Source organism: Rhinatrema bivittatum, chromosome 5 (assembly GCF_901001135.1).
Source record: "Rhinatrema bivittatum chromosome 5, aRhiBiv1.1, whole genome shotgun sequence".
Classification (NCBI taxonomy): Eukaryota; Metazoa; Chordata; class Amphibia; order Gymnophiona; family Rhinatrematidae; genus Rhinatrema; species Rhinatrema bivittatum.
The window spans coordinates 156,520,534-156,542,169 of NC_042619.1; the positions used below are offsets into that span (position 1 = coordinate 156,520,534).

Genomic DNA, 21,636 nt, shown 5'->3' on the forward strand with positions numbered 1-21,636 from the left:
ATGCTGATGCAGTTACAGTATATCTGTTAAAGACAAGCTGAAGTAAAGATGTTTAAATGTATATAGAAGTAACAAATAATATAAGATTCTGGTATATAAACTGATGTTGTATGGTATAATGCAAAATCAGTAGGTTTTTTTTGGTGGCAGTTGTATAGTGTGCTCTCATCCTGCATAAAAGGGGCAGCATTAATGTCCAATCAGCTTAAAATCAGTGTTCTCTAGTCACTGGATTTATTTGCCTTGTGCATTTCAGCAGGAACAGCAAGGTTGATTAGTCTGTTCCATTCAGCTGAATGACGGATGAGCTGACATCACTGACTGCTTTTGCAGAGGGCACGGAGTAGCAAGAGGTGTTTAAAATGCTAATATCATATGTATCATAGCGATGGGAAATATGTAAATACTGAATAATTTATTCTACTTCAGTGGATACTTGAGGTCAGTTTGAGCTTACTTTTTTATACATGAAATTAAGTAAAAACTTGAATAAGAGTAGATGGCTTAGTATGGAATGTTGCCAGGATGAAAACCCTCATGCCCAAAGGATTCAAAATCTCTGGCAGAGGTGAGCTTACTGCTTCTCCTCCAATTCCTTTCCTTGTCTTCTATTTGAACACCCATTAGAGATAGTATATCATGAAAGGATAAAACAGGAAAATACAGGTATGATGAGTCACACATTTTATTCTTTTTGAAAATATTAATTTGAAGAATATGCAAGTGAATAAACAAATAATCTTTTCTTTGTTAAGGTGTGCAAACAGTTTTGTAAAATAAATATAACCCTAGTTTTCTTACTGGCAATTAATTCTGCTTTAACACTAATTTACTTGAGGCATTAAATGTCCAAATTTGCAAAGAAATGTAGGACTCATCATACAGGACCTCACAAAATGACTGAAACTAAGATATAGTCACGCAAACCATGTGGCTGGAGAGCATGGTGATGGCGATACAAAAGCTGAACAATCACAGTTAATTCCCAGTAAGTGGCACTAGGTTTATAGTCATCTAAGCTTTAATTTGTAGGGATACAAGAAGTCTGGATATGCATTGTATAACTGCAGGTAGAAACAGATGCAAAATTGTTAGCTGCTAAAGTAAAATCTGCTTATCCCCAGAAAATGAAGTTCCTTGTGTGCCAGAGAATCAGCTGTAGGAACGGACAGGACACACCTAATGCTATACCTACACCTACACCTACAGTATATTGCATCACTATATCCTTGCTGAGACTGTAGGGATTTACTCCATGATATACAGAAGCATATCGGTCAAATGTGTCAACACAGAAAATGTAACACAAAATAACAAAATGTATGCTTTTTATTTTTTTCTCTTATATTTTGTGTAAAGGATAATATAAAGGACAACTCACTAAGGGGGGGGGGGGGTCATTTATCAAATTGCGTTAGGGCCTTATCGTGGATGTTAGGGTCCTAAGCCCTCAATAACACCGCAACACGCACGATAAATACCACATCACTAAATACATTTGCAAATTTAAAATTAGTATTCCAGTGTGAGGAGTTTGGACAGAGTAAATGGAAATGAGGGTCGGTTAACATGACATGAAATAGAGTAATACAAAGCAACTCAGGTTTTAACTCTGGAATTAACCTCACATTTCATTTGTGCATTATACCTGCATTACTGGTTGAAACCTTTTTAATCACAAATTCCGGTTTGAGAGGGAGAGGGGGAGGGAGAGGGAAAGGAAGTGGGAGGGAGGGAGAGAAGAGAGAGAGAGAGAGTGAGAGAGAAAGAGAGTGAGATCCTCTGGGGAGGCTCCCTTATAATTGAAATTTTATACCACTGTAAGAGGGGGTGTTATGAACTCGTGGTGAGGTTTAGGGAGTGGGGTAGGTTTTGGAGGGCAGTTTTACATGAACAGTCATAGGTACGAACAGGACAGTTGCTATCAGTGAAGATTGTATGTGATTTGGAGTGTGGAAAGATAAAAGAAGAGATTTGTACAATGTACTTTCTACCTAGGTCCATGCATAATCATAGGCAAGAACAGCACAGTACACATCAGTGAAGATTTTATGTGATTTGGAGTGAGGAAAGCTATACAAAGATGAGAGATGTTCATTGTACTCTTAACCTAGTTAGATGCACTCTCTACCTAGCTGCGGCAAGAGTACATTGCACAGATTTCCTCCTTGTGTACCTTTCCTCACTCCAAATCACATCAAATCTTCAATGAAGTGTACCTTGCTGTTTGTACCTATGATTGTGCAGGTAAAACTTCCCCTCAAACCCTAGACCACCACCAAAACCTCACCTCAAGTTATTAGCTAACCTTCCTGCAGTGATATAAATAGTTGACTAATATGGGTGCCACCCCAGCGGTGCTTTCTCTCTCTGTCTCTCACAAAAGAATTTGTAAAAAACAACCCTGTTTCAGGCATAATGCATGTGCTGTGCTAGTGCACACAGTGTACCACATCTCATTTTCATTTGCTCCACCCACCTGAATATATTTTTCAAATTTGCAGACACAGTGCATGCTATGATAAATAATGCATTCGTTATAGAATTATCTTGGGCGTTAGGGTCCTAATGCATTTTGATGAATGACCCTGTTAATTGGTTTATTGTTCTTGTGCGAGGATTTTTTTATTTTTTTTTTACATGCTGAGTCTATGGGAAAAGAGTCGATGAATCAGGTCCTTTGAAACATAAACATTATCAATAAAATTTGTGACAGCTAATTTATTTTTCAGATACCAAATTTTAACATCATGGCAGCACTGCATTTTCATAATGCATTGGTCTACTTGCAAAGATAAAGGTGCACATATTGTATGTTTTCTTGAAAAATCTAGTGTATTGTAATGAAAATTGCAGCTGTCTATCAAAATAATGTAATAAAGCAGTAGTAAAAAAAAATGTTAAAATTTAGTGCACATTTTCATTACTTCTGTGCTAAAAAATACTTTACTACTAGTGCAATAAACAAATTCTATACAAATTTTATAGGTCTAAATAAAAAATTATATTAAAATAGTAGTGAAGTTCAAAAGTGAACTAACTACTACCATTTTTAACTCTAATGACTAAAGGTAGATGCCAAATTTAACTCACCTCTAACCATTAACTTGGAGGCTCTCTGGTCTGATGCAGAGGTCCTCTATTCTTTGATCATGTGCAAAAACTCTCTGCTCTAGGATCTGTAAGCCAGAGAGACTTTGCCCCGGAACCCCTGAGTCAGAGGGACTCTGCTTGGGATGCCTTTCCCAAGATGAAGGATCTCCTAATACCCATATCAACCTACCTACTCCCCACTAATTCACAATCCTACCTCCTATTCACCCTATATGTTGTCCTCTTATAGTGCCTCTGCCCCATCCTTATCTTTCCTGTAGATTGTCTCCTTCCATCTGCCCTGCTGGCTATTTTAAAATTGGCAGCAGTTCAGTTGAGGTCTCTGACTTCAATTGAAATGGTACCAATCAGGAGTGATGACCAAAATATCATTTAAATATCAATATAGCTGCTCATAAAGTTGCTCCGATCTCCTAAATGGGTAAACCTGGTATCATAAATTTAGTGCCAAAATGGTCATAACATTGACACCACTGAGAATTTATTTATAATCATTTATCAAAAACATCTTTCAAGATGCTATTTTAAAAAATGTTATTTGTAATTAAAAGCATAACTCCACATATATCCAAATGTGGTATATAAAAGCACTTATATAAAGGAACCCCACTGAGGATGTAATAGGTGGAGAAGTCACATCAAATATCTCACAGGCTACAAAAGCTCTTCTCTTAATAAAATATATCACCTTTAACTGCAAACAGGTTGTGGAAACTTGCCTTCATTCTATACTGTGTGCCTAAAAATGGTCAATTAGATTACAGTGGTTCAGCTGAAGTCATCAGGTAAGATAGGAGTAGCCATTCTACAGGAAAAGTAAAAATAGGGAGTCTATAGTAGGGATGTGAATCGTTTTTCGACGATTAAAATTATCGTCCGATAATTTTAATATCGTCTTAAACCGTTATGGAACACAATACAATAGAGATTCTAACGATTTATCGTTATAAATCGTTAGAATCGTGAGCCGGCACACTAAAACCCCCTAAAACCCACCCCCGACCCTTTAAATTAAATCCCCCACCCTCCCGAACCCCCCCCCCCCAATGACTTAAATAACCTGGGTGTCCAGCGGCGGTCCGGAACGGCAGCGGTCCGGAACGGGCTCCTGCTATTGAATCTTGTTGTCTTCAGCCGGCGCCATTTTCCAAAATGGCGCCGAAAAATGGCGGCGGCCATACAGCAACACGATTCCACGGCAGGAGGTCCTTCCGGACCCCCGCTGGACTTTTGGCAAGTCTTGTGGGGGTCAGGAGGCCCCCCCCCAAGCTGGCCAAAAGTTCCTGGAGGTCCAGCGGGGGTCAGGGAGCGATTTCCCGCCACGAATCGTTTTCCGTACGGAAAATGGCGCCGGCAGGAGATCGACTGCAGGAGGTTGTTCAGCGTGGCGCCGGAACCCTCGCTGAACGACCTCCTGCAGTCGATCTCCTGCCGGCGCCATTTTCCGTACGGAAAACGATTCCCGGCGGGAAATCGCTCCCTGACCCCCCCTGGACCTCCAGGAACTTTTGGCCAGCTTGGGGGGGGCCTCCTGACCCCCACAAGACTTGCCAAAAGTCCAGCGGGGGTCCGGAAGGACCTCCTGCCGTGGAATCATGTTGCTCTATGGCCACCGCCATTTTTCGGCGCCATTTTGGAAAATGGCGCCGGCTGAAGACAACAAGATTCAATAGCAGGAGCCCGTTCCGGACCGCCGCTGGACACCCAGGTTATTTAAGTCATTGGGGGGGGGGTTCAGGAGGGGGGGATTTAATTTAAAGGGTCGGGGGTGGGTTTTAGGGGGTTTTAATGTGCCGGCTCACGATTTTACGATTTTTCACGATATTTTACCCCCCCAAACGGCAACAATACGATTCCCTCCCCCTCCCAGCCGAAATCGATCGTTAAGACGATCGAGGACACGATTCACATCTCTAGTCTATAGGGTGCCGTTTAGGATGGATGGGCTGAGTTAGTGAGTGTGTGGGGGGGGGGGGGGGGGGTAAGAGGCTAGGTGATGAAGAAGGTTCTGGACCCAGGTGCTGCAATCCGAAGTGTGGATTCCTGTACTTGGGATTCCTGAATGAGGGGGCCTGAATTCAGGTCTTCTGGCTGCAACTTTCTTGGACCTGGAGCTTTTAGGTGCAAGGAGCCCAGATTCAGGTCTCTAGATTTCAAGGGTCCAAAAACTGGAGTTCCCTGGTGTGGGAGTCTTGGACCTGGTATTTTTGAATAAGGATATCCCAGCCTCAGGTCTGAGTGGGCGTGTCCCGGACCTGGAGTTTATAGATACATGGATTCCTAATTGAATATCACATTTTTAGAGGTTACCATCTTGGAGAATCCAGCCAGTGGGTGGCACTTTCTTTTTAACTTGCTATCCATTTCTGACCTTTAAGTTGCTATAAGGGTTCAGGTGCGATCAACCATGGGTGCTCAGACTACGCCAGGCACAGGTTGAAAAATATCCAAGAGTCTTGAGTTTTACTTAGCAAGACCATATCCTGGATCTTGTCACTTGCAAGTAATAAGAGCTAGAGATGAACTGGATCCTGAGTTTGACTGCAGACCAGAAACTTGAATAGAGCAAACAGGTTACAAGTCTAAAACAAGGACTTGAAGTACCCTGGAACCACAGGTCTATAATTCGAGTCTGGAGCCAGATTACAGGATTTGGAACAGGGCCTAGAAGCAAGCTAGTCCTGTAAGGCCAGGAATCAGAGTCAGGAAGCAGCACTAATAAAATATAGCACTGGTGGAACTACATGATGGGATTGAAAGACTAGAACTATAGGATTAAAGTGACAGAATGGAATCAAGTTTTGACATGAATAATCTGTGAAGTCAAGGTTCAGCATGTAATGAGTGCAATAGCAAGAGAGTGAGTCAGATTTTGGACTGCTGTGAACAATTTCTTGTTCTTTTGCAACCCCTTTGATTGAGACTCAGCTAATGTCTGAAGCCTATAGATGTGGCCATGGGGAGATTATCTGAAACAGTCCTCTTCTCTGCTGCTTATGCTTGGTTCAGGTCCAGAGCATTGTCTGAAGGTTAGGACTCTACTTCTGAACATGTGTGACTCTGATTTGAATCCCCACCTGACCCTGTTTAAGGTCCTACCATGGTTTTGCCCTAACTCTTCCACCCTCTTCCCATGGAAGTTAAAAGTTTACTTCACCTCTAGAGCTATAGTAAAAGAATCAGCACTAAAGGTGAAGTAAAATGTGATCATTTTAAGGAACTTTCCTGTATTGTAAGTGATTCCATAATATTAGGGATGTGCAATCGTTTTTCCCAAATTAGACAATGTCAATGAAATTGCCTAATTCTGAATGGTTCGGGAGAACCAAAAAAACGATTGATTTTTTCTGAAATTTCGGAAAAAAATAATTTTTTAGTTAGTGTGCGCTAATGGGAGTTACTGCTCGCTTACAGAACTAGCCTGAAAATTGGGACCCCCAAAAAAAAAAAACCCCAAACTGCGGGGAAAACAAAATTGTCACGGGGGCCCTGAAATGAAGCCTGACACAAAATTTTTACCCGAAGCACATCTCTATTCCATACATAGGTCAATTCAATGCAATATCATGGAATGTTCTCTCAAATTATCATAATTTTTAATGTACATTTTTGGTGTACTAAAATCTTTCTACAACATAAATACCAAAATTTAGTGCACATTTAGGGGCGGATTTTAAAACGAGCGCGAATAGCCTACTTTTGTTTGCGCTCCAGGCGCAAACAAAAGTACGCTGGATTTTAGTAGATACGCGCGGAGCCGCGCGTATCCGCTAAAATCCTGGATCGGCGCGCGCAAGGCTATCGATTTCGTATAGCCGGCGCGCGCCGAGCCGCGCAGCCTACCCCCGTTCCCTCCAAGGCCGCTCCGAAATCGGAGCGGCCTCGGAGGGAACTTTCCTTTGCCCTCCCCTCACCTTCCCCTCCCTTCCCCTACCTAACCCACCCGCCCGGACCTGTCTAAACCCCCCCCTTACCTTTGTTGGGGGATTTACGCCTCCCTCTGGGAGGCGTAAATCCCCGCGCGCCTGCGGGCCTCCTGTGCGCCGGGCCGCGACCTGGGGGCGGGTACGGAGGGCGCGGCCACGCCCCCGGGCCGTAGCCACGCCCCCGTACCCGCCCCCAAAACGCTGCAGACCCGCCCCCGAAACGCCGCGACGACCGGGCCCGCCCCCCGACACGCCCCCCTCCGAGAACCCCGGGACTTACGCGAGTCCCGGGGCTCTGCGCGCGCCGGGAGGCCTATGTAAAATAGGCCTCCCGGCGCGCAGGGCCCTGCTCGCGTAAATCCGCCTGGTTTTGGGCGGATTTACGCGAGCAGGGCTCTGAAAATCCGCCCCTAAGTGCACCAAAAATATGAATTACCATGATAGTAGTAATAAAGTATGATAATTTTAGCACACCTTATTGCGTCAGTCTTTAGATGAGGGTGGCATCTTAAATTGATGTAATTATAACCATTTAGCATTTGGAAGCTCTGCATACATAGTAAATCTACTGTCTGAGGAAGAATGGCTCAAGGTTGGTAGCATATCAAAATGATTTACATAAAATTGAAATGTGAATGTGTAGGAGAGTATTTTCAGTAATAGGACTGCAATTGCGCAACTCAGCACCAGTGGAGCTACAATTAGGGTTAAATGATCTGATGTTCAGGAAAAAATTGAAAATGTAGTTGTTTCCTAGTGAGTAGGACTGTTATTGGTTGGAAAATTGTGCTAGAGAAGTGAAGATAACAGAGTAAGTAGTGTGAGAAGGATTGGATTGGGGTTGGAGGCAGACAGTTGTGGGTTTTGGCCCTTACTATTGGTGGGATAAGGTTGTGTTATGTTTATAGATGTTTACATATAAATCATTTTTAATTGATTTGTACACTAACTTGGGCAGACTTTGTTTCTGATTTGGCAGTATATAAGAAATTAATGAAATAATATTCATGCTAATGATATTTTGGATAATATAGTTGTATGTATTTTCTTCATCAGCTGGATGAATGTTTTAGTCTGTCTCATAAAAACAGCAAGTGCCAACAAAGAAGTCCTGCTAGTGATTTTCCAAGAAAATTATTGCATTTTTAGAAGAGGAAAGACTTTGGCACTGAGCGGAAACATATTAAACTGAATCCAAATTCAGATAATTCAATCACGGGTCCACTAAAACCTCTCTTGACTTTTTAATTTGTATGCTTACTCTTTTTAATATTTTTATATGTTCAGTGAAGATGATAAATTATGGCCAAAGTCTCGATAGTGCATTTTTCTAAAAGAGCTTTTTTTTTTTTTAAATTCCACTTATCTTTTTTGACTTTCTCTTTGCTGTTTGCAAGAATTGTATATTGTCATTTCTTGCTTACTGGCTTACTTTATTTTAAGAAGTGCTATGAACATATGCCAACAGTGCCAACGTTTCGCCAAACTGGCTGTATCAGAACATGAAACAGCTTTCTAGCATCCAAAAATAGAGAGTTCTCTTGTGTATTCCTTGAACTCTCTATTTTTTGATGCTAGAAAAGCCATTCATGCCCTGACACAGCCAGTTTTGCAAAATGTTGGCAACATCAGCGTGTGTTCATAACATTTATTAATGGCATGTGTTTAGAGCACTTCTTAATATGAAGTAAGCTGGTGAGCAAGAAGTGACAATATAGACTTCTTGCAAAAAGCAAAGAGAAAGTAAAAAAAAGATAAGTAGAATAAAAAAAAACTTTTAGAAAAATACACAACTATGGAGACTTTGGGCACAATTTTTTTTATCTTCATGGGAAACACATAAAAAGATTAAGCTTAAAAATTAAAAAGTCAGAAGAGGTTTTAGAAGACCAGTGATTGAATTATGGAATGGAAAATATCACTCCATGGTAATACCACACCTTGAATACTGTGTGCAGTTCTGGTCACCGTATCTCAAAAAGGATATAGCTGTACTGGAGAACGTGCAGAGAAGGGCAACCAAAATGATAAGGGGCATGGAATGGCTGCCCTATGAGGAAAAGCTAAAGAAGAGATGACTGAGAGGGGATATGATAAGAGTCTACAAAATCATGAAAGGACTTAAACAAGTTAATATAAATTGGTTATTTACTCTCTCAGATAATAGAAGGACCAGGGCAAACTCCATGAAGTTAGCAAGTAGCTCATTTAAAACAAATCAAAGGACATTCTTTTTCACTCAGTGCATAGTTAAGCTCTGGAATTCATGCCAGACAATGTGGTTACAGCAGTTAATGTAACTGGATTTAAAAAAGGTTTGGATAAGTTCCTAGAGGACAAATCCATAGACTGCTATTACGGTAATTAATAAGCAATAGTAGCTTGTGTTGTATCTAATGTTTGGGTACTTGCCAGGTACTTGTGACTTGGATTGGCCACTGTTGGAAACAGGATATTGGGCTTGATGGACCCTTGGTCTGACCCAGTATGGCATTTCTTATATTCTTATGTTCTAATTAGCTGTGGCTTTGCTTAACCTATTAATTATGAGATATTTCTTTAACATTGCATATTCATTACAGATTTGTTGGAGAACTGTATTACAGGGCTGCTGAAGTATAACTATAATTATACTGATTGTAAATTATTTTATATAAGAAAAAAATCATTAGATTTCATTCAGTACTGTGGGGAATTTATTAAAATATCTTTAGCACTTTTGCTCCTGTGCAAGAATTGTTCTTGATTTATCACTGCAAATGCCCTATCATGCCCCATTTGAAAAAACTGGCCTAAAAATGGTACAGTGTTGTCATTAAATCAGAATAGAGCAAATTCCCTTTTCTATGTACTGTATATGTTGTTCTGCGATGGGACAGAGCGCTACTGGGAGTTCTCCAGCGCAGGATGAGGAGATTGTGTGCCCTTGCAGTAAAACCAGTCCAAGTCTGGGAGGCTAGCACAGGTAAGGAAAGTCCTTGAAGACTTGGAGCAGGCATGAAGACTTGGACAAAGACACAGAGGGGGCGAGCAAGGCCCTCAGGTGCCCTACACAGCCCAGAGGCTGGTTGTGGATCATGTGGGGAGCGGGACAGACTTGGCAGGTCTCATTGCACAAGAGTAAAGCAAGCCCTTGGATCCTCCAGAGTCAGGACTGGATTCAGGAGCAGATAAAAAGTGGAACTTGGAACTCGGATTAAAAACAAGGAATCTCCAGAGGCATGGGTAGTTCAGGACCTGGAGCATCAGGACTGGGATGAGACATCAGAACATCAGGACTGGAATGGAACATCAGGACTGGAATGGAACATACAAGAAGGTCCATGGATGAAGATCAGAGATGCCAGGCATGAGCTGGAGATGAGGAGTCCTTGAGAGGACTAAGCCCCGTGCTGAAGCAAGGACTGAATGAGCAAGAAGCCCTTTTAAAGGGCTGGAAGAAGGAAGACACCCAGGGAGGAGTCCAGGTGGAGCCAGTGGGACCACTCCCTACTGACCCTTTAAATCTGGTGAGGAGACACGGGCCCGCCTCTAGGAGGAAGCTGGGCAGGACCCTGGACAGCGGCCATACTGCCGCTGTGAAGCAGGAGCTGAGCTGGGCTGCAGGAGGAAGCTGGGCCTCAGGGCAGGCCCTGAAGTGGGAGGCAGCCTCCAGGCCGCGCATGGAGGATTGAGGGCGACTCCAGAAGCGAAGAGGAGCGGCTCCAAAGTGCAGGCAAGGCTGGGGCTTCTGCAGCCTCCGGACCGTGGAACAGTGGTGGCTCCACGCCACAGGAAAGGTCCCTGCTTCTGTGGACTCCAGGCTCCAGCCACGGGAGGAACGCAACAGTATATTAATGTCACTTTATAAATAATAACAACAACATGGGCAGTATGGACTACCCAACTGTATTCTTGCACACACCCTGTTGGGTAAGGAGGTGGTTTAAGGCTGGACCCTGAGCAAATATTATCTGTGGCAGTCAAGACCTGGCTCTTCTGCTTCCCTGTAGCTTCAACACAGTTAAGCAGGTGCCAGAAAATATTGTTCAATAGAACTCATTAAATTGCTATTTTTCTGCATGCTGGAGTTGTCTCAAGTGATTATGGGACTGTTTTCCCACAAAAACTCTACTAAATATAATGGTAGTCATATTGAGATCGGCTGCAATAGGACTGACAATAATACAATCCATTTATCCTCTGTGTGCATTAAGCAACACTTCCTATGCTGTAGCCATTCTGATATCTCAGTGTCAGTGCTGTGTACTGATGTGCTGCGAACCTGGGTTTGATTCCAAGCTCTGCTTCTGTTGCTTGGGCTGACTGGGAATATCATGGTGGTTGCATTCACAGCCATTGCACAACAGTGACACCTATTGGTCAAATACACGGTGCATGTGTACTGAGCCATAGAAGGATCAAATGAAGGCTCATATGGCACCATAGGCCCAATAAAAACCAGTTTCAATTGAGCTGGAAGCCTTAAAAGGTGCAGGAGGAAATGGCCAGGTTATGAAAACACGTCTGTCATGGAAGACAGTAGACCTAGCCAATAAAAGGCTGGAATTAGAAAGAAAAATGATGCATGCACATTGAAAGGCATTTCTTTCAAAAGCTGATTTTCTTGTGCATGGAAACAACCTTACCGAGAAATTGTTGCAAACATGATTACTGTGTTCCCAGAACCTTTTAATGAGAGTGAGCATGAAAAGCCAGCTGTTTCCTGGGGTTCATGCCATACTCACGCAGCTCGTCTAATGAGCTGCACCTGAGAACTGCTTGCAGGTTGATCTGTCTGTAGGAAAACTTCAGGTAATGCAGAACATATGCAAAAGCAACGGAGAGAAAAGTGACCTTCCTCATTTATTAGAGGAAAGAAAAAGCATCAACCTTAGATATAGGGAAGTCTATTTCCCTCAACTCCCCAGGAGGCGTTCAAGCAATTGTCTCTACAGAACTTGTATCACAAACACTCAAGATGAATTTAGCACCCCCTCTATGACACTTTGCCATAATTTATTCATACTAACTCCGTTTACTTTTCTGCCCATCTTTCAAATCCAAGGAAAAATGCTTCAGCACTTAGGACAGCTCAGGGCAATACTGCATTCAACTACATGGAGACCCAATCAGAAGGCATCAGTGCTCCGTACACTTATTTCCGAGAGTGGAGATCAATAACACAAACAGGATGTTGGTGCTGGTGTTTCCATTTGCTTATTTTTATTTTTTCCCATTTATTGTTTTGTTTCATTTTATTTGAAACAACAACAAAAAAGAAATGAAACCCCTCCCTGAAATAAAACAGTAAAAAAAAAATATTGGGTCCCCCTACCATTGCTGCAAACATCCAAAAACAAACACAAATCCCTCAAGGGCTCTGCCTCAATCCTCCAATCTTCCCCAGGTCTTCTTACCACAAGGGGGGAAGAGGAGTTTCAGAGAATGGACATGCAATTCATCCCTGGCCCATTTCAGCCTCTAACATATTGTGCAACACCACCCTAAATCACCTCACCAAAGCTTCATTCCACTCAGTAGCACCCCACCATGAGACCTAAACAAAGGATAAGAAAACCTTCCCCCAAATTCTCTACTGACATTCTTGCCTTCTACACCTTTGGATAAGCCCTTAAACACTGATCTATAGTCTCCAATTTCACAAGGGTGGGGACTGTCTCCTAGCCAGATTTAAATTGCCAGCACCTATAAACATTACGGATGGAGGGAATTTGTCTGCGCTTGCTGATCAACACCCCCTCCCCATGGGGCAATTCCTCCCCTGTCTATCCTTACATCTAAGCTGTGGCTGCAGGCCCCAGAACAGAAGCAATGGCAAGCAGATCCACAAATTTCATTCGCTCACCGGCCCTGTGACACCAACTTCCTTCCTTTGCATGTGTGAGGGATGAGGCAGGGTGCCACAAGGCCAGTAGGCATGCGGGGATTGCTGGAGGGCCCCTGCTGAAGTTCATGGATCTGCTTGCTGCTGCTTCTTTTGTGAAGCCCTCAGGCATGCCATAAAGGTAGGGGGGATATCATGAAAGGCAGTAGGCCTGGATTTAGGCATGCATGGGTGGCAACAACACTCCAGCGCTTATAAAAATTTACCATCGGAGGTAGTTGCCTATGTTCCCTATGCTTAAATCCGAACTTGGGCCGTATACATCAGTTCCTCTTCACATAGGGGCAGGCGACTACCCTATGCTCCCCCACTTAAAATGCTTAATAGCTGGATGACTTCTCACACATGGAACAATTGTGTCTACACTTGCAGTCCAGGAGCATACAAGAAGATTTCTTGTATCACCAGTATATGCCCTGCTCACTGACCCCTCTATGTAACCTGCCCTGACCCTGTGACTTGACCCTGTTACCTCACAACTGTGACTGCACAAAAAGTATGCTCATCCTGAGGCTGCCCTCACACTACCCTTTTCCCAATCTCTGAGCCTTTTAGTCATTTTTGTTTCCCTACATTAATATCCTCACAACATATTATGATTCTCTTCCAAGTTGTCCTGGAACCACTAATTGTAGTTCACTCATGTCCCCTTTTAGTCACTGGGGGCCCCAGTATAGCATCTACGCATGTCAAAATTATTCCATGCTGGGATGGGTCATATTGATCCGCTACACTGGCTAATAGAAAAAATGCTCCTAGGCTCCTAATGGAAAATGATGAACTAAATCCTCTTATGGATGTTTTACCAATAAATCCTTGGGAACTCCTTCCCATAATTCAGCAAAGGCCTCCAAGGTTAGGGGCCCAGTATTGCACCTGGGCCCTTCTCCTCAAACTCTCCTCAATTGGCATGCACAGCTTCTGAAATCAGACAAGCCACTAGTACTTTCTGACGATGAAGAAGAGGAACTGGACAATTCTTCCCTGCATCTCCGCTTCTTCCCATGACTCCCATGGTGATCTCTTGATTGATGCAGCTTCCATGAGCCCTGTATCATTGCTCACCTTCTGGGATTCTGCAATGCTCATCGTTGTGGCCAGGATAGTTCACAGCTATTGCTGAATTGCTAACCTCTCTGCCCAAATACCTATCTCTCTGAATTCTGCTCTCCCTTCAAGATGCCTGCATCAATGTCCTAGGCATTTCTTTTTCTGAGAAACATATTAGCAGCCCAACTGCACCTGAAAATACATTATTACATTGCCCCCCCCTCCCCAATCTTGCCCACCTTCCCTCAACTCAACCTCCAAATTCCCCTTTCTCAATCTGCACATAGCCTTCACAACCCCACCTACTTCCTCATCCTCCCATCACCCATTCACTCCACTTTGATCTCCTTTCTTACCACCATACCCTTGACCATCCCCATCCCCTGTCATTACATCTCCAGTTCTAGACCATTTCTGCCCATCTCCTGATATTGGCTCTTCAACTATATCTGTTTCACCTTCTGTTGGAGGCAACTCTGCTACCCTGCATGCACTAACTCCTGCATGCAGATCCCCTGCCTCCAAATGTGCCCAATACCATCACACAGTTTCCATCACTTTGACCATGCTGCAATTCTCAGTGGTTGACCTTTGTAATCAGGTGTCAAGCGTGCCCATGGCCTGCATTTACAGTCTGCAATTCCAAATAGCCTCTTCCCATCACCCCTGATGCTGAAGCCTTCCTGACATCTCTAGGCCCTGCTCCGCCCCACTTATGCCACACATGGATGGGCCTCTTACTACCAAGGCCCATGCTCTGCTTCATCCTCAGACTGATTTCACCTCTTCTGTGGTTGAATCTCTGACAACCACTCACTCATGCTGGTCCATACAGGATTCACTTCCTGGCTCTATTGTACTGGTTTGCTGATCCTCATACTGTTGGCCTGTCACAATCGCCCACTCTATTCTACCATGGTTTGTTACACATTATTATTCCAGACTGCTTATTGCCTGCATCCTATCTGTGCCGTGCTGATGTGATCCTGAACCTGCCATCACAACCCCCACATTTGCAGCCCAGGAGGCTAGTAAATACCCCAATAGGAGGGGAGTTACAGTATAAACCCAAATAAAAACCTGCTTGGCAAGGAGGAGAAAAAAGTGCCAAATAACACCACACCCACATCCACACCTTTCATCCCTTCTCCCACTTAGATACTCCTCATTGCATTGCCCGCAGGTTCAGCACCCCATGGCAACCAGCCCAGGAGCTGTATGCTTTCAAACCTTAGGACACTGCAACATGCTACCCAGGATGTGTGCAAACCTTCCTCTTGCCCTCCCCCCACCTTGGCTATCCTGGTGTATGTTGGGGACCAGGTGCCAACATTTACCTCGGTGGCTGGAACCCAGCCCAACCTCCACCTCCTTATGAGATTTTGAAGTGTTCTAAGCCAAATTAATTCAATCAGATTAGAGCAAGAATGCCTCTTGAGTCAGCAGTTATGCACAGCTGGGTATGTAGCTGTCTCCTAGGAATGGGTTGCCTTTTTGCATTATGAGTTATGTCTTCTTGCTGAGTGCTTTTTGCATGCAAAAATTCCACATATATTGCAGAATTGGATTTCTGCAAGCTGTCATTTTTCTTATAAAACAATTTAATATTTAGGAGAAAAATTCCACAAGACACCGAAGGCTATGGAAATCTTCCATCTGGCTAATGAAAAGCAGTTTTGCTCTCTGTATGTAAGAAATAAAAGGTTGTCTCTCAGGAGATTTTCTGACTTAATACCCTTTGACACAGACTAATTCTGTGCTGAACATTGTTTTCCCCATTTGTCTGCTTTAGCCCTTCCCACTTCCTCCTCCTAGTGAATCTGTTTCTTCAAATAAATTATTTATTCCTCTAGAGAACTCATCCCTTTGTCTTCCCTAGCCTTTGCTCTGAAGACTGTGTAATACTTCAGCAGCGCTTACAAATGATTCTGACTATTTCAAAATGAATTGTGGCTGTCTTGAAATCTCCCTGCTTGGTTCAGACTCAAACCTATACTCCTGAACTATTCAAGGAAAGGGCCAGATTTCTGTAAAATAAGTGGCCAATATTAAGATTTCAGAGATTATCTAAGCAGACGCAATCTTTGAACGGGCATATAACTGAGAATTCTTTAAAGATGAGTTTGAATGATGGCCTACTGCAGAATGTAAAAAAAAATAGACTTTTCAAGCTTCTTTATTTATTCATATTTTTCTTTAGAAACTTAGTTTTGGAAGAGCTATCACAATGCTTTTATGATACCTGGAATTCTAAGGAACTTGAAGCAATTAGTAGAGAATGAAAACTAATCATATCTGCAAACAAGTATTTAAAGGTTTGTGCCCTTCCTTAGGTGATGACAAAGAGGTGGCCCAGGATTCCATAACTAAGCACAGACATTTTTATTTTGTAAACATGATGTCACTGGGCCTTTGCTGTTTCACTTCACTTATTACAATGTCAAGAGACCTACTGATAGGAAGAGAAAGAAGTCCAAGGGACATAAGCTATTTCTGCCTGCCAACGATACTTTTTTGGTCCTTAAATACAACTCTGACCACACATTTTCCTTTCCTTTATTTCCAGAAATGTTTTCTTTATAAAGGAAAAAAAAGTTTAAAATGTACCACAGGGGTGTGTACAGAAAAAAATGGTCACTTTAGCTCCAATTTTTGGTTACGTTTCCTGATTCGTTCAGGTCAGATCAGAAGCTCATTCATTTCATTTATTTCCATTAAAGTGAATGGTGAAAGTTTGGCATCCTGATTTTGACTCAAGTATGATGTGTATTTCCAAATATTATCAAACTATCAGCACCAAAGACAACAGCACTCCAAGATACCAGGAGTGAGAGAAACATCCCATGACACTAAAAATGGGAAAAGGGCACCAACAGTGCCATGAACAGCCCAAGCCATGTGAGAAGGGCAAAGCAACTCAACTAGTGACATGAACACCCCAAAACACCAAAAGAGGAGCAAAGGGCCCCAGCAATAGCATCAGCACCCCAAGGCATAGAGTGAAAGCTGTGGTAACAAACACAGTGGCATGAAGAATACATTGCAAGAGGGGTATGGCATAAAGAAAAGTAGCATCAACATCCCAAGTAATAGTGTGAGAAGTAAAGCAGTGAGCAGAGTGGCGTAAACACCCCAATCCGTAGACTGAGGGATAATGCATAAGAAGTGTGGCAAAAACACATCCAGGAGCTAAACAAGGAATGCAGCAAGGCAATGACGTAGACCGGGGAGGCACAGCAAAAGCAGCAACAATATCCCAAGGAAACTAGAGAGGGGCATGGGAGGAGAGGGTATTTCTTTTGTTAAATTTTCTCTTTTTTTGTTTTGTTTCGGGGTCCAAAACACGCAGGGGAACAAAGAGAGCAGAAGGGTAGAAGGAGCAGGCTGGGTGGCAGCACCAGCGAGGGTGGCAACTGGCAACAAAACAGCAAGATAATGAGGCCAAAAAGATGTGCACTCAGGGCCAGATTTTCAAAGGGGTACGCGGGTAAGATACGGGCATACCCCCGAAAACCTGGCCCAAACACCCCCTGCGTGCGCCGAACCTATGTTGCATAGGCTTCCGGCGCGCGCAAAGCCCAGGGATGCGCGTAAGTCCAGGGGCTTTCCGGGGGGGGGGGGTTGTTTCGGGGGCCGTGTCGTGATCCGCGCATCATCGGGGGCGTGCGAGGGGGCGTGACACGATCCGCGCGTCATCGGGGGCGTGTTGAGGGGGCGTGACGTGTTCAGCGTGTCATCCAGGGGGCGGCGCCGCGGGCATGGTTTTGGCCCGGGGACATGGCCGCGGCCTCCGGACCAGCCCCCGGACCGGAACATGGAGCGTGGCAGCTGGCCTGGTGCACACAAAGTTACGCCTGCTTTGAGCAGCCGTAACTTTCGTGATAGAGGTGGGGGGGGGGGGTTAGATAGGGCCGGGGGGTGGGTTAGGGAAGAGAAGGGAGGGAACGGAGGCAGGCTGAACAGCTCGGCGCACGCAGGCTGCCAATTTTGGGCAGCCTTGCACGCGTCGACCCCGGATTCTAATGGATACGCGCGGCTACGCGCGTATCTATTGAAATCCCACGAACTCTTGTTCGCGCCTGGTGCGCGAACAAAAGTACGCGTGTGCGCAAATTTATAAAATCTGCCCCTTAGTGTTTCTGCTACTTGCATTGAAATTCAGGGAAACCCAGCAGAAGGATGTTGAAATTAAGGAAGTGCTCAGTTACGCGAGAGTGCTTAATCACTCACAGCACAAGGATTTAAGCTTATTTATGGGATGATTGCCATTAGAGATGTGGTTCGTTTTTCGCCCTATTTAGGAAATTTAACGAAATTTCCTAATTCGTTTCTGTTTCGGAGTATCCGAAACACGACATAAACGCCGTTATTTCGGAGCCACCGAAACCGGAAACGAAATTTTCCCCGCAATTCGGGGGAAAATTCGTTTTCGGGTTTGCCTGGGGAGAGGGGGCACAAATTTTTTTTTTTATTAAAACCCACCCCAAACATTTAAATTTACTATAATACACCACCCCCCGATCCCTCCCCAAGACTTACGAAGATCCCTGGTGGTCCAGCGGGGTCCCGGGGTCCATTTTCCCTCCGTGCCCGGTGTGCTGTGCTGCAAGCCGTGCGCCTCAAAATGGTGCCGAATAGCCCGAACTACCATGTCACAGGGGCTTTCGGCGCTATTGGTCAGCCCCTGTCACATGGCCATCGGCGCCATCTTGTGCTCCTATCATGTGACAGGAGCTGACCAATGGCGCCGAAAGCCTCTGTGACATAGTATGGGCAAAGGCTATCGGCGCCATTTTGGTTACTGGCAGCCGAAAACGAAATCGCTTTCGGACCCTTGCTGGACCCCCAGGGATTATTGGCAAGCCTTGGGGGGGTCAGGAGCCTTGGGGGGTCAGGACCCTTGCTGACCCCCCCAAGGGGGGGGTCAGGAGCCCCCTCCTGACCCCCCCAAGGCTTGCCAATAATCCCTGGGGGTCCAGCAAGGGTCCGAAAGCGATTTCGTTTTCGGCTGCCAGTAACCAAAATGGCGCCGATAGCCTTTGCCCATACTATGTCACAGAGGCTTTCGGCGCCATTGGTCAGCTCCTGTCACATGATAGGAGCACAAGATGGCGCCGATGGCCATGTGACAGGGGCTGACCAATAGCGCCGAAAGCCCCTGTGACATGGTAGTTCGGGCTATTCGGCACCATTTTGAGGCGCACGGCTTGCAGCACAGCACACCGGGCACGGAGGGCACGGAGGGAAAATGGACCCCGGGACCCCGCTGGACCACCAGGGATCTTCGTAAGTCTTGGGGAGGGATCGGGATGGGGGGGGGGGGTTGTTATATATGTACGAAAATGCTTAAAAATGTTTTTAAATGCTTGGGGTGGTTTTTTTTTTTCGCTTCGTTACCGATTCGTTTTTCGGTCCGGTTTCGGGTTTCTCGTTTCGTTTTCGGGCAAACGAACCGAAAACGAAACGAGAAGACCCGAATTATACCACGAAGTATTCGAACCGAAAAACGACCCGGTAGAAAAAAACGAAGCACATCTCTAATTGCCATACATAAGGTTTTGTTTGAAATTGATACGCAGTGTTTTGAAAAACTTCATTTGAAATTTAAACACTTAAGATGTAGACTGGCACATGATGACAATTTGTTGGTATCCTTTGGTCTAATAAGGGTGACCCAGGTTCTTTGTTTGCCACATAAAATGTTTCAAATGTGGCTTGTGTTGCATTAATGCTTTTTTAAATAGAATTATATCCATTTAATGTTACAGATTGAAATTAAGGAATGCCAACTTTTTACTAACTCAGGTGCCAGCTGGGAACAATATGGAATTAAGATGTCCCCTGCCATTAAGAATAGGCATTCACTAGGCACATGGTTGATGGATAGGAAGAGAAATGCTGGGTAACCTTAGCAAAGTCAGGAAAGACTGAAGCCTTGTGTGCTCAATATTCCAGTGGGGCTATGAGCATGACCTGAAAGGGCTCTCCAATGTACTACGTAACTGCAGGGTTCTCATTTGCTGAAGGGCAATACTGGGCTCTGTTTTCAGTCCTTTGTGTGGTGGCCACAGGGACTTGGAGGACAGATAATGGTTGAAGAGAAAGTGGTAGCTTTCAGGGTGCTGCTAGTGCTGTCAGTACTGCATAGAGAATCTACACTGTCCTTAACTACAACCCAATTTCTTCTCTGACTTTGAATCTCTCATTTGTGTACATAGCCAGAGTGCTAGTTTGGAGGGTGAAATGCCCTTTCACACAGGGTGGCCAGCATATAAGGCTGAGGGATTTGATCTGATTTTCCACTTGCTGAAGGAAGAAGTCCACAAGTTTTCCTGCCAGAAAATCTATAACTTCTTCAGGGTATTGACTATGGAGATGATGTTGCCCTAGCTGCCTTTTGTTGAACTCAGATCCTTCTTGGCATCCTTGAAAGACTTCAGGAGTTGTTGGGTAAACAATCATGATGCCCCAGGGGGTGATCCACCCCAATCTTAGCATCCACAGATGTCTCATGAAGGGATGTCTGTTGCTTCACTAATCTCTGCATCATCAGATAGGTGGAACTCCACCTGGTGCTTACATTCTGAATAATTTGGTGCACAGGTGCTTCCATTGCTGCCTGCTTCTCACAGAGCTACTGCCCACCTTTCATGCTCCAGTTAAAATGCCCCCCCCCCCCCATTTCCCTGCATCTATCTATCAGCTTACACAGGACAAAGTTGCTGCCTTCCTTGGGCACCAGCCCCAAGGCTTCACTTACTGCTAAGTACAGCAAGTATGAAAAGCATCACATTCCCTGGTATCCCTCATCAATCACTACCTTGATCATGCAGCTGCCACCATCCGCAACAAAACTCCTAGTAGTAGTCATGTTTTCCTGTCCTAGATGCCAGCCCTATGTCATAACCCTTATCACCAATAAGATATGGGCTGATAGTTAGCTTTTGCCAATCACAGAGAATGCAGCATAACCACCTGTACCCTGCTTGTGTGGCCCTTTTTGAGCTGTTTCCTGCCTCTGTCTCACCCAGATGCCACCAGTGTGCTGTCAGGAAGTAGGCATGGTTATCATTCTGGCGAGTCCAAATGTCACGCATAAAATGGAGGCTAATCCCCTATGCTTTGGACAGCAGTGCCTGTATCCAGGCACAGAAATGTGTAAAAAGGGCAGGGATCACCTGTCTGCTAAATGTCCTAGATGGAACTTTCTAATTTGAGGCTAAGACATGTAGCAGCCACTTAAATCCTACTTTGTCAGCCACTTGCAGGAACTGGTTCCAAGGCATTGATTTCCCTGGTGGTCTGTATCACCACCTTAGATTCTGCCTGACTCTTGCCCCGGGATAATGAAGGAGAGCAACACCCAATCTTCTCCCTGGTGGCTTGCGAGGGGGCCTGAAGGCCTGCTGCCTCACTGATGGTAGGAGCCAGGGAGGTCAGCTGTGCTGTAGCTTTTCTGCTTCTGCTGCTGCCTCTGCTTTGAATGGAGGACGGGGGTTCCCAGATTAATATCATCCTCCCCTGAACCCAAAACTAACAGGTGTTGTTTCTGCAAATAATGAATCATATTTTTGTTTGACAAATGGCATAATATCTTTTCCTGTACTGATAGTTTTTAATCAGTTATTGCATCCTTCAAAATACTATTCTTCCACCTCT

The 21,636-nt window shown here is 44.4% G+C and overlaps 1 protein-coding gene across 1 annotated transcript in view; it reads left to right on the top strand.

Moving 5' to 3' along the window:
• The window catches only part of PCDH9 (protocadherin 9), a gene marked incomplete in the record, with an annotated part of 2,477,617 nt that overhangs the window by 1,566,718 nt on the left and 889,263 nt on the right, over positions 1 to 21,636 (top strand).